Raw genomic sequence first — 12,641 nt, forward strand, 5'->3', positions numbered from 1 at the left:
TTCAAACCTCCATTTAAGTGTTTTAATAAAGCTCCTGCCTGCTCCAACCTGGAGCAACTCACCTATATTGAGGTCCCGCTCAAAGCCCGACTTGGATCGGCCTTGGGCATCCAGTTTTTAAAAATAAATGTGATCTCTGTATTGCCCCATTTTTCAGTGCAAGAAGGAGCGTAGGCTGTCAAATGACTTGATCAGTTTACAATGGAGCTGTTAGGGATGTGCTGAAGTAAAGGAACACAATGAATTTATGAGTTAGCTAGCACTAATTACCCACCATTTTCAGTCTGGTAGCCTATATTAATTCTGTCTAGTTTTCCAGCTACTTTATCACACTCCTAACAGTTATATTGTTTTGCAATGGAAATCGGCCGAGAGTGGGTGTTTCCTGGACCAAAGTATACATTATGCAGCTTGCTAACATAGTTGTAAAGCACAAGGGAAACCCCTAATTTCTGTCTGTTTCTGAAAAATACAGTTTGCGGAGTGGTGCTTCCTGCATGAAGAGGAGTGATTTTCAAATCACTACTATTAGACTCAGCACCCACACGCTCTTCAATTTCAATCTACTGAGAAACAAACTGAAAATAAAGCATTAGCCGTTTTTTTCAAGTGAGCATTCTGAACGCACAAATTAATTTTTGAACCATACATAATTAAGGAGAGCAAGCACTAGTGATTTAAGCCAAGTGGAGCCTAAATAAGGTGTCAATAGGTCAGTTGGATGAGATACCAGAGAGTGGGTTTAGAACCATACACTAACATGGAGTGATTTCAGCAGAGGGGGATGAGCGGTTAAAAAAACTTGCATTTATATAGCACCTTTCACAACCTCAGGCTTTCTCAAAGCAGCTTACAGTCAATGAAGTACTTTTTAAAAATGTAGTCACTGTTGTAATGTAGGAAATGCGGCAGCCAATTCTGTGCACAGCAAGCTCCCACCAACAGCCATGTCATAATGACCCAATAATCTGTATTTGTGATGTTGGTTGAGGGATAAATACTGGACAGCGGGGATGACTCCCCTGCTCTTCTTCAAAATAGTGCTGTGCGATCTATTACACCTAGAGTGGACAGATGGAGCCTCAGTTTACCATCTCATCCGAAAGACAATGCGCTTGGCTGGGACGTGATGGTATAATGGTATTATTGCTAGACTAGTAATCCAGAGGCCCAAGCTAATGTTCTGAGAATGTGGGTTCAAATCCCAACTGTTATGGTCAATGATTTTCCAGACAGGTTTCTCATTAGGAACATTGAACTTTATTTACAGGTTGCAGCAGCAGTTACATGCTTCCATCAAGCTCCACAACTAGAAGAAGAGCTTCCACTCTATGGTCCCCCACACTTAGAGCTGATTCGTCCACACTGTCATGTGATACTATACAACACCTAATTAACAATTCTTAAAGCTACAGTCACTACATTCCTTAAAGCTACAATTACTGCACCGTCATGGCAGCTGATGGAATTTAAATTCAATTAATAAAATTCTGTAATTATAAAGTTAGCCTCAGCAATGGTGACCATGAAACTATCATATATTGTCATAAACCTATCTGGTTCACTCGTGTCCTTTAGGGAAGGAAATCTGTCATACTTACCTGGTCTGGCCTACATGTTTCTCCAGACCCGCAGCAATGTCATTGACTCGTAGCTGCCCTCTGAAATGGCCTAGTAAGCCACTCAGTTCAAGTGCAATTAGGGATGAGTAACAAATGCCGGCCTTGCCAGTAATGCCCACATCCCATGAAAGAATAAAGGAAGAAAAGACAGAATACAGTATGAGAGTGTCAGTCTAGGTTTTTGTGCTCAAGTCCTGGGTGTGGGACACAAAGCCAGAACCTTCTGGCTCAGAGGTGAGAGTGCTGTCAACTGTGCCACAGCTAACACCCAAGAAAGATAAAGTCAAAGTACCTTAAAACCTTTGAATGAACATCTTCAGGAGAAAATTTGGGGAAAAAATTTAAGATTGGCTTCAAATCTCAATCTTGGCTGCCATTACATTTAAAGGTACTTCCATTGATGATACTTTCAGAGTCACTAGATGGAGACCCTTGATATATCAGAGGAAAGGAAGTTAGAAGGGCAACCAGACTATCTCTGCAAAGATGATTATCCATCAGATGAAGTGGTGTGGCAGATAGAGAATCTTGTTCCCTGAAGATGTACCATCAACTCCTGAGCCGGATACTGTTTCAAAGACGAAAGCAGTAATCACTTTCATGTGCTCCATATGTACAACTGTCACAGCTTCTTTAGTGACAGTTTGATGTCTGAACAAGGTGCTGTATGGATGAACACAGGAGAGTAAATCTTTCATTCTTGGCATGTTCCACAGTAGACCAAATTCATCAAACCTCACCTTGGAATTGTAGCTGGATTAATAGTTATTATCCATCTTGCAATTAATGGTTAAGGGATAGCATTTAACTTGAGCAATGTTGTTTTCTTAAATGCTGCAATATATGTATGTTTTTCTCTCATATATATTTATATGCATGTCAAATTGCTAGATTATTGACCTTTAGTCTTTCTTGTTAATTGATAACCATATCACATCCATTGTCTTGGGTAGTCTCTGATCCCAGTTACTTTGCTTGGGCTCTCTGATATTAAACCTGCCCACTGGTTGTGAACACAGAGAGACAAAATGAAGGACAGAGCCAGCATTGACATTTAGGCTTGAATTTTTGCGCAGACGGAGAAGATCTCCATTTTTGCTAAAATGGTTTGGGAGGCCTAAATCCTGAAGGCTCAGCTCCAACCCAGCTAGCACCATTTTTGAGGGGTGGGGGGAGGGGAAATAGGGGGCATCTGTGGTGGCACATGTTAAAATGCAGCTACTGTCAGTCTGATTTGATTTTCACAATGAGCGAGTGGGAAATATGACTTATGCACATTAGACTTGGTAGGAGAATATCTAAACTTATCAGAGTTCTTTGGAGACATTGGACACCCTTTTGGAGAAGTTAGCTACCCTTATGGACACCTTTGGAAGAGGTTGGGTACCCTTTGGGAGAGATAGGATGCCATTTGGGATTGCTAAAATTAGACATGAATACACATAAAAAGTGGATAAACTCGGTGAAACTGTCAAGCTTATTGGAACTGTCAAAGGGAGCTGTCAAAGGGAGATTTTAAAGGGAGATTTCAAAGTGAGCTGTCAAGGGAGCTGTCAAGCTGTCAAGGAAGTTAACTCATGTTGAATTTCAGTGCTTGCTGATTCACTCTGTTGACATAAGCCTGAGAGTTGCCAATGCAGGATTAGTGATGCATGAATGATTTAACAACCTATCATTATCACAGTGGGGTGCCTGACATTTCACATTTTGAAGTTTTGAAATGGGACTATGAATACAAATGCTTGTTCTTATAGGTGATTAAAGGAAGTTAAATGTAGTGAATGTTTTTTTTTTACAATTTCTGTTTTTCTAAGCTAGTAAATTCATCAGTAGGCACTTAAGAACTTTATTTAATCTCAGCATGGGTCCTGAGGTCTGCCCATTGTGGATACTGGATTGGCTGGCATGGAGGAAGTAAGAGAAATGTGCAGTGGGTGTGGGACATTAGTTGGCATAACCTGGCACTAAGTTGGCATAATGGCTATAAAAGCCCATTAGGGGTAGATGGATGGCCATAGGTTGGTATGGAAGGCATGAGGAATCATGGGGGGTGGGGGCTATATGTTGGCATGGAGGGTATGAAGGGCCATAGGGGCAGGTGGGGGTATGATATGGCTTGGGTTGGCATAGGTGGGACATGAGGATTGTGTGGTGGGCGAGGGATAAGTGCCAGAGGGCTGTCTTTGGTTTCATTACTTTTTTCACAGCTGGGATAAGTGCCGGACCACCAAGGCCTTTCGTCCAGCCCACTTCTACACCCAGCAGAACATGTGCTGCCTGCAAACTCTTCCTGAGAGCAGGAGGCATGACTCCCATAAAACACGTCTCTCTTGGAATGAAAATTCAGACGTCCGGGACAGACTTTCAGGAGGGGGTGGGTGTGGTTTGCTGAGCCAGGAATTCTCCTGACTCTGCGCTCCTGAAGCAATAGCAAAAATTCAGGCCTTAGCTTTTGTGACAGAAGCTTGCTCGGCCAGGCATTTACTTGGGTTAAGAGCAACATGATCCACTGCTATGGGAAGGAATAGCCTGCTCATTATTTTATATTGTACAAAGGCAAGTTGTATTGATGAATTAATTAAGTCTGGACATGATTATTTACCAACTGGTTATAAAGTAAAGCAGCGTAATAGCCTTATTTTCCTTCCTCTGGCCTCATCTTCCCAAGTGCTATTTGGTCCAATTTCTAAAGATTAAAGCAGTCTGCACTGAAACACTTGCCAAAGATACAATGCCCATCTCAGACCATAAGAAAGCCCAACTGCTCTACCCCAGGGTTGTGCTGTCTTGTCTTTGGATAGTTTGAGTTTTCATTCCGGGAGAGACATGTTTTATGGGAGTCATGGCCACTGCTCTCAGGAAGAGTTTGGAGGCAGCACAAGGGCTGTCAGGTGTGGAGCTGGGCTAAACAAAAGACCCACCTTGGTGACCCGGCACTTAGCCCCAGCTGTGAAAAAAAATAATGAAACAGAAGACAGCCGTCCTGCACGCCCTGGAACGTAAGGCACTCAGACTTGCAAGAGTGTTCAGCACTGCTGTGCAAGACTCAAAACTTGGTCGGGAACTCCATTAGGTGGTGCTGTTCCTTCTAGCACAATTTGCCCAAAATTGCCCAAAGTATTGCAAAAGGTCAGGGAATTTCAGGAGCACATTGCATCCAGGTCACATTGAATTTCTGCAAACTTTTACACTAGCTTGAAAAAAACAATGCACTCAAAGTTGATCCTGCTTCCAACACCAGCCCCGGAGCCAACTAATCAACATTGTGAGTTTCTTCCTATTGTGCCCATTAGCAAACCTTCAAAGAGGCTCTTAAAATTAAACTACTTAATTTAGTGGCAAGGACACTTCATGGCAGATTTTATAAAATCTTTACTTTTGTTAAGATCTTGCTAAGAAACTGACCATCGTACATTAATATACCTAATAAATGGTTCCAAATTGTTTCTGTTAAAATTCATTTCCAATTATTTGAAATCAGGTTACGCAATGATGGCAGACTAGACACTCTCATCAGAAATGCTTATTTTTTGTGATCAACCCATTTTCTGTTTATTAATAAAACTGCACCAGGTGGCCATCCTTAAATATATTAAGAGATACTTTTTGCTGCAAATTTTAATTTTAAAATTAGGTTCTAAAACACTGCCCAATTGCTATGATTGATTGATTGCAGATTTTACATTTGGTGATATGCAAATAAGTTGGAGCAGGCCCCTGAACTAAAAATAAGCTTCTTACCACTGATCTAACTTTGAGCAGAATTTCTAAGTGGATTGGGGATTATACTGAGAGAGGAAACTCTTTTTTAAAATTTCATTCACTGGATGTGGGCTTCGCTGGCTAAGCCAGCATTTATTGCCCATCCCTAATTGCCCTTGAGAAGGTGGTGGTGGGCTGCCTTTTTGAACCGCTGCAGTCCCTGTGGTGTAGGTACATCCACACTGCTGTTAGGGAGGGAGTTCCAGGATCTTGGCCCAGTGACAGTGAAGGAACGGTGATATATTTCCAAGTCAGAATGGCGAGTGACTTGGAGGGGAACTTCCAGGTGGTCGTGTTCCCATTTATCTGCTGCCCTTGTCCTTCTAGTTGGTAGTGGTCGTTAGTTTGGAAAATGCTGTCTAAGAAGCCTTGGTGAATTCTTGTCGTGCATCTTGTAGATGGTACACACTGCTGCTGCTGCTGTATGTCGGTGGTGGAGCGAGTGGATGTTTGTGGATGTGGTGCCAATCAAGAAGGCTGATTTGTCCTGGACAGTGTCAAGCTTCTTGAGTGTTGTGGGAGCTGCATTCATTCAGGCAAGTGGGAAGTATTCCATCACATTCCTGAGTTGTGAATTGTAAGTGGTGGACAGGCTTTGGGGAGTCACGAGGTGAGTTATTCATCGCAGGATTCCTAGCCTTGACCTATTCTGGTAGGCACAGTATTTAGATGGCTAGTCCTGTTCAATTTCTGGTAAACGGTAAGTCCCAGGATGTTGATAGTGGGGGATTCAGTGTTGACAATGCCATTGAACGTCAAGGAGCGATGATTCAATTCTCTCTTGTTGGAGATGGTCATTGCCTGGAACTTGTGTGGCGTGAATGTTACTTGCCACTTGTCATGCTGCATTTGGACATGGACTGCTTCAGTATCTGAGGAATTGCGAATGGTGCTGAACATTGTCCAATCATCAGCGAACATCCCCACTTCTGACCTTATGATGGAAGGAAGGTCAGTGATGAAGCAGCTGAAGATGGTTGGGCCGAGGACACTACCATGAGGAACTCCTACAGTGATGTCTGAGTGACCCTGGAAGAACCCAAACTAAGCTTCATTGAGCAGGTTATTGCTAAGCAACAGCCGCCTCTTAGCACAGTTGATGACCCCTTTCATCACTTTACTGATGATTGAGAGTAGAATGATGGGGCAGTAATTGGCTGGGTTGGATTTGTCTTACTTTTTGTGTATGGGACATACCTGGTCAATTTTCCACATTGCCGGGGTAGATGCCAGTGTTGTAGCTGTACTGGAACAACTTGGATAGGGGCCTGGCAAGTTCTGGAGCACAAGTCTTCAGTACTATTGCCAGAGTATTATCAGGGCCCATAGCCTTTGCAGTATCCAGTGCCTTCAACCATTTCTTGATATTACATGGAGTGAATTGAATTGGCTGAAGTCTGGCACCTGTGATGCTGGGCACCTTCAGAGGGGGCCAAGATGGATCACCCACTCGGCACTTCTGGCTGAATATTGTACCAAATGCTTCAGCCTTATCTTTTACATTAATGTGCTGAGCTCCCCCATTATTGAGGATGGGGATGTTTGAGGAGCCTCCTCCTCTAGTGAGTTGTTTAATTGTCCACCACAATTCACGACTGGATGTGGCAGTACTGCAGAGCTTAGATCTGATCCATTGGTTGTGGGATCACTTACTCTATCACTTGCTGCTTATGCTGTTTGGCACACAAGTAGTCCTGTGTTATAGCTTCACCAGATTGACATCTCATTTTTAGGTATGCCTGGTGCTGCTCCTGGCATGCCCTCCTGCACTCTCCATTGAACCAGGGTTGTACCCCTGGCTTGATGGTAATGGTAGAGTGGGGGATATGCTGGACCATGAGGTTACAGATTGTGTTTGAGTACAATTCTGCCGCTGCTGATGGCCCACATCGCCTCATGGATGCCCAGTCTTGAGTTGCTAGATCTGTTTGAAATCCATCCCATTTAGCACGGTGGTAATGCCACATAACACGATGGACGGTATCCTCAATGTGAAGACGGGACTTCATCTCCACAATAACTGTGCAATGGTCACTCCTACCAATACTGTCATGGACAGATGCTTCTGCAGCAGGTAGGTGGGTGAGGATGAGGTCAAGTATGTTTTTCGCTCTTGTTGATTCCCATACTACCTGCTGCAGACCCAGTCTAGCTGCTATGTTATTTAGGACTAGGCCAGCTCAGTCAGTAATGGTGCTACTGAGCCATTCTTGGTGATGGACCTTGAATTTCCCCAGCCAGAGTACATTCTGCACTGATTCATCAGCTGAAGGAGGGCATTATATGGTAATCAGCAAGAAGTTTCCTTGCCCATGTTTGACCTGATGCCATGAGACTTCATGGCATCCGGAGTCAATGTTGAGGACTCCCAGGGCAACTCCCTCCTGACTATCTACCATGATGCTGCCACCTCTGGGGGTCTGTCCTGCCAGTGGAACACGACGTGCCCAGTGATGGTGATGGTGGTGTCTGGGGCATTATCTGTAAGGTATGATTCTGTGAGGGTACGTCAGGCTGTTGCTTAACTTGTCTGTGAGACAGCTCTCCCAATTCTGGCACTAGCCCCCTTATGTTAGTAAGGAGAACTTTGCAGGGTCAATAGGGCTGAGATTGCTGTTGTCGTTTCCGGTGCCTAGGTCGATGCCGGATGGTCCGTCCAGTTTCATTCCTTTTTTGAGACTTTGTAGTGGTTTGATACAGCTGAGTGACTTACTAGGTCATTTCAGAGGAAATTTAAGAGTCAACCACATTGTTGTCGGTCTGGAGCCACATGTAGGCCAGTAAGGATGGCAGATTTCCTTCCCTCAAGGGCATTAGTAAACCAAATGTGTTTTTACTACAACTGACAATGGTTTCACGGTCATAATTAGACAATTGCCTCATCTTTTAACTCTGTTATGGTACTTAAGGAGCTGGAAATTAGATTCCCACTGTTTGTGTTTAACTTGATACCATGTTGTGACATTAAGTCAATTTGGTCTCTTGGTCTGACGGATGAACCAACATACTCACTCCATCACAGATGCTGAAATATGTATGATTTATAAGGTTGACTACATCAACTCACAAAGGTTACTTGAACAGCAGACCCCCATGCCAACTCATTTGCATATCACCAAATGTAAAATCTGCAAAGAACAACTGGAATTATGCAGTGTTTTAGAACCTAATTTAAAAAGTAAAATTGGCAGTAAAAAATATCCCTTAATATATTTAAAGGTGCAGTAAAGGTGCACCTGGTGCAGTTTTATTAATAAACAGAAAAGGGGTTAAGCATTTTTGATGAGAGTGTCTAGTCTGCCATCTGTGCGTAACCTGATTTCAAATAATTGGAAATGAATTTTAACAGAAACAATTTGTTTCCATTTGCTAGTTATATTAATGTATGGCAGTCAGTTTCACATTAAATACATTAAAAAAAACTTTTAAAATGTGCCACGTAATGCCCTTGCCCCTAAATTAAGTAGCTTAATTTTAAGAGCTTCCTTGACGATTTGCAAATGGGCACAACATGATGAAACTCACAGGGCTAAATCTTACCTACGTCAGGCAGGCTGGACTGGAGTGGGCTGAGCCGATTGCGGCCCGCGATCAGCTGTGCCCCGTCATTTTATGTGGGCGGGCCAATTAAGCCCAACCCAGTGTAATGTGTGGCTGGTAGGGCTCAACACTACCTGTGCGGGCGGGGGGGAGAAGGGAGAGTCGGGGCCTGTGCTCTGTTATGCTAATATACTACCTCCAACATCCCCTTAAATGTCTGCCACTGCTTCTCTATTGATCTATCCTCTAGCCTAGTTTCCCAGTTCACTTCAGTTAGCTCAGCTTTCATCCCCTCAGAGTTGTCTTATTTAAGTGTAAGATACATGTCTTAGACCCACTCCGCCTCCCTTTCAAATTGAATGTAAAACTCAATCATGTTGTGGCCGCTGCTAGCTAGTGGTGCCTTTACTCTAAGGCCATCAATTAATACTGGTTCTGTTTTGAGTTCTGAGTTCTGTTGAAAGATCATGAGGACTCGAAACGTCAACTGTGCTCTTCTCCACCGATGCTGCCAGACCTGCTGAGTTTTTCCAGGTATTTCTGTTTCTGTTTTTGTTTTGGATTTCCAGCATCTGCAGTTCTTTGCTTTTATCATCAATTAATCCTGTCATGTTACACAATACCAAGTCTAGTATAACCTGCTCTCTGGCTGGTTCCAGAACATGCTGCTCTAAGAAACTATCTTGAAAGCATTCTAAGAACTCATCATCCAGGGTACTGCTGCCAATCTGATTCTTCCAGTTTATGTATAGTTTAAAACCACCCATGATTATTGCCATCCCTTTATCACAAACACACAATATTTTCTCTTGAATACTTTGTGCTACACTTTGGCTACTGTTAGGGGGCCTGTAGACCACTCCCACTCATGACTTTTTCTCCCTCCTTTTCCTCATCTCCACTCAAACTGATTCTACATCCTGATCCCCTGAGCCAAAGTCATCTCTAACTATTGCTCCAATGCCCTCTTTGATTAACAGTGCTACCCCTCCACCTTTACCTAGCGTCCTATTCTTCTTGAATGTCATGTACCCCTCAATATTAAGGACCCAATCTTTGTCGTCCTGCAGCCATCTCCTTAGTTGCTTTCAGATCATATCTATTTACTTCAATATGAGCCATCAATTCATTTACTTTGTTATGAATGCTATGTGCTTTCAGATAGAGAGCCTTCAGTTTTGTCTTTTTGTCACCTTTGTAACATCCAGGTCTTGACTGTTGATGTATTCTTAAGTTTTTTCTCTCTGTCCCTTCCTGCCATTCTGTGACCCTCATTTCTCATATTACTATTTTGCTCACCTATGTTGACTCTATGTCTTGAATTGTTACCTCTACCCAAGCTTGATCCCTCACCCCTCTTGTTTAGTTTAAAGCCCTCTCTACTTCTCTAGTAATGCAATTTGCGAGGACACTCATCCTAGCATGGTTCAGGTGTGAACTGTCCAATGGTACAGCCCCCACTTTCCCCAGTACTGATGCTAGTGCCCCACAAACCAGAACCCTCTTCTCCCACACCAGTCTTTGAGCCACGCATTCGTCTCCCTAATCTTATTTGCTCTTTGCCAAACTGCATGTGGCTCTGGTAATCATCCAGAGATTATTACCTTTGTTCACTTTGATATATCCTTTATGTTAAGCTCAGCCAGTGAACAATATTGCCCACAGATATTTGAGGATGCAGAAACTGTAGTATATGCACTTAAGATATTATAATATTTCAGAGGGCACTCTAAACATATAAATTTATGGGTGTTGCTATATAGTAGAGAATATTGCATTTTGGTTAAAAAGCCCTTTTTCCAACACGGAACCATGCCAATGATGTTAAATGTACCTCAGTTATAGGTCAGGTCAACCATAACAGGATCTCTGACATGCAGGCCAGCTAATCCATATGATGGGTACCAACCATTTCTCGTGTAAGCCAGAACCATCAAGAAAGGTGGTTGTTTACTGGAAAAGTTCAGAAGTTGTAATTTGGGGTATGGGATGGAAGAGCATGCCAAACCTTCCATTGAGTCTGGATCATCATATGGATTATGCTGAGAAATATCCCAAATTAAATATTTTTAACATTGAGGCTAACTGTATTGAAAGCAGTTTTAAAAATACCTAAAGCCCATATTTGCAGCCAACAGAGTTCATTACATTCCGTGTGCTGGTTAAGCCACACTTAATTCTACCCTGCACAGTTTTGTACCCTGCACATTTTACAAAAAGAAATTAGCCCAGAACTTCCCTCCCTTGGGGGTGTCATATCCCAGAGGTGCCCCGGAAGATGCGCTGGGGGACCACCCGGAAGTCCTCACACAAGGACTGCATGGGAATTACCCAGGTAGTTTGAAATTCTGATGGGCAATTAACCTGCACCTGGAACTATCTGAAACTCCAATTTAAATCAGATGCTTTGGATGGTTCTGACCCTCTTAGCAGAATAGCTAGAAGGATTAAAGGATTAGGAAAAACTTGAAAGATTAAACCCACTTCTAACTCTTGGGTAACTATGGTACTGACCCCCCCCCTCCGACATCCATACCCCCACCCCCCCACTTCACCCACCCATCCACTGACCACACTCCCCCGTTCTGCCACTGACCCATCCTATCCATTTACCTTACACCACTTACCTTATACACTTACCTTCTCTCCTGTCAAAGTGGCTGGGATCTTTAAAATTACCGGTTTATGGCAGCTGGTGTCATAAAAAGGGGCGTAGCTTCACATCCTCAGAAGATCCTGCACTGCACAGAAGGGACTCCAGGAGCAGCTACACTGCAGATTTCTCAGCAGACCCGGGTCAGAAGCCTGGATGAGAAATGTACAGCTTCAGTCTAAGGTAAATAAAAAGGAACGCAGTGGAAGCCCGGCAGTGATTGTCACTCCATGGGAGTTTTGGCCCATTGAGGCGCTGGAGAAGGTGTGTTAGGAAATAGAGATAGTTTAAGTAAGTTATATTTGTATTTGTGGGTGTTAGGAATGAATTTTAGCTTTAAAGTTTGATTTATATTTCTGTACCTGTGTGTTAAGAAAGGTCAAATGGAGTTTTAGTTTCACTTTAAAAGGCTGCTTATATTTCTAATGAGAAGTTTACAACCTCTATAAAGTAAAAGTAAACACAAAACAGTAGAAAGAATAGTGCTGTTGCCTAGCAACGGGGGGGTCAGATAGGCAGGTTCCTCCCACTGACATACACACAAAACTAAAGAGACAGCAATTTTAAGTTCAATTGAAGCCAGGACCCCAGAGAGATTGGACATTGGGAGAGTGAACTGCAGATTTCCCAAAAGAACAAAAAAGGTCTCTAGTGAAGAAAAACCACAAAAATCCAAGAGAGTGGAAGAGGGGAAAGCCCAAAGGAGACTTCATAGTCAAAGGAAGTACAGGGACATGGAAAAATGTCCTGTTAAGTGAAGTTAAGGGTGTGGGGCAGAGAAAAAGGCTCCAAGCTTGAGATTTAAAGAGATAAAAGCTGCAGAAAGCAGATTTAAAGTGAGAATAGCTTGCAATAAGAAAGAAGGTTCAAAGAGACAACTGAAGGTCTGTAATTCTTTGCTGTGGGCATGTGAAGCAGTGGTGTACTGTTAAGGCTGAGTTGGTGAGAGAGGGAGTGCATAAAAGATGGCTTGAATGCATGTGGTGACCCAGGGAAGCGGAACATCAGAAGGAGAGTTTGAAACCCTGGAGGTGAATCCTTGTGGAAGGTATCTGAGAGTAAAC

Source organism: Carcharodon carcharias, chromosome 2 (assembly GCF_017639515.1).
Source record: "Carcharodon carcharias isolate sCarCar2 chromosome 2, sCarCar2.pri, whole genome shotgun sequence".
NCBI classification, from domain to species: Eukaryota; Metazoa; Chordata; class Chondrichthyes; order Lamniformes; family Lamnidae; genus Carcharodon; species Carcharodon carcharias.